This window comes from Elephantulus edwardii, unplaced genomic scaffold, assembly GCF_000299155.1.
Source record: "Elephantulus edwardii isolate Elephantulus edwardi_28Jun2011 unplaced genomic scaffold, EleEdw1.0 scaffold00194, whole genome shotgun sequence".
NCBI classification, from domain to species: domain Eukaryota; kingdom Metazoa; phylum Chordata; class Mammalia; order Macroscelidea; family Macroscelididae; genus Elephantulus; species Elephantulus edwardii.
The window spans coordinates 2,643,367-2,644,868 of record NW_006399944.1 but is presented as its reverse complement, the minus strand read 5'-3'; the positions used below and the strand labels follow the sequence as shown (position 1 = coordinate 2,644,868).

Sequence of the window (1,502 nt, the reverse complement as noted above, 5' to 3'; positions counted from 1 at the left end):
AAAACAAGCAAATTCATCCTGGAAAGGGTTAAAAGGCTCCCTGGAGGCAAGGATTCTGAGGCTCCATCTAACATACTTTGGACATGTTGTAAGGAGGGACTGGTCCTTGGAGAGGGACATCATCTGACATTGTTTGGATATGTTGTAAGGAGGAACCAGTCCTTGGAGAGGGACATCATGCTTGGTAGGATTGGAAGGACAGTGCAGGAGGGGAAGACCCTCTATGAAGTGGATTGCTTCAGTGACTAGGGTAATCGGGATGGGTGTATTGGAGGCAGTGTGATTGGCACAGGACAAAACAGAGTTTAGGGCTGTTGTACATAGGGTTGCTATGAGTCGCAAACAACTCGACGGCACATAACAACGACAACAACATGTCCTCTTAACAATATTATAAGGATGCTCCTTTTATCACACTCTGAATAACAATTATATTCTTGTTGTTGTTAAGTGCCGTCGAGTTGCAGGCAACTCATAGCGACCCTATGAAGGAGAGTTCTCGACGCTTGGGTACCTTTCATCCTCTCTCTAGGTTCATAGGGTTTCCTGAGGCAAGTTATTATGGAAGTGGATGCCACTCCTCCTTCCAAGATTATATTCTTACAGTAACTATTATAGTTATAAAATTTATCCTGGTTTAAGAAGTGTGCAGTAATATTGCATTATTTTAATTTTCATTTCTTTAGTTGCTAGCTAAGTTGCAAATTTGATAAGTTTACTAATGAGTACTTGCAATGGGAAAGTCTGCAGTTAGAGACCTCTCTAAAGTACTGAAGAGCAAAATGTCAGTCTGGAGACTAAGATGCACCTGATACAGGCCATGGTCTTTACAATTACTTGCTATGCATCAGGGAGCTGGATTATGACTAGGGATGACAGAAGGAGAATTGATGCCTTTGAGAAAATGGACAAAATTGAAAGTAAATAACACAATCATATACTATGCTAAAATGTATGTGATTTTATGGAGTTAGGCGTTAAGAAAAGGGCTCGTCTATTTGGGTGATGGAAATGGTAGTTTTTAAATGAAGGACCTACAAAAGCCTCACTAAAAAGATAATGTGTTTACTAAGAAAGACAAAAAGCAGTTGATACTTCAATATGTCAGAACAATTGGTCGTTATGATGATCACCATGAATTTCTTGTAAAGACATCAATTTATGTAATCTCTGTGAATCTATCTATATTAAAAGAAAAGGTTACATTTGATGGTAGTCCTGTCCCGTTTAAATACTTAAAAATGAAAGGCTCGGGTACCTACAGTATTTATCTTTGATTATTTTTAAAACTAAATATGCAGTCTGGTGGCTTAGTGATAAAGAACTGCACTGTCAATCCAAAGGTATGTGGTTCAAATCTATCAGCTGCTCCATGGAAGAAAGATGAAAAGTCTCCAGCAGTGAGATCAACTGTTCTGAAAACTTACTGGAAGGTCAACTATAAGTGAGTTCAGACTCAACAACAACTAAGTTCAGACTGTCGTTTTTGTTTTAAAAAAAAA

General features: G+C 38.4%; 1 protein-coding gene across 1 annotated transcript in view; it reads left to right on the top strand.

Moving 5' to 3' along the window:
• Nucleotides 1–1,502, top strand: part of FILIP1 (filamin A interacting protein 1) — a 289,827-nt gene that overhangs the window by 178,582 nt on the left and 109,743 nt on the right. The gene's annotated exons all lie outside the window — the stretch shown is intronic.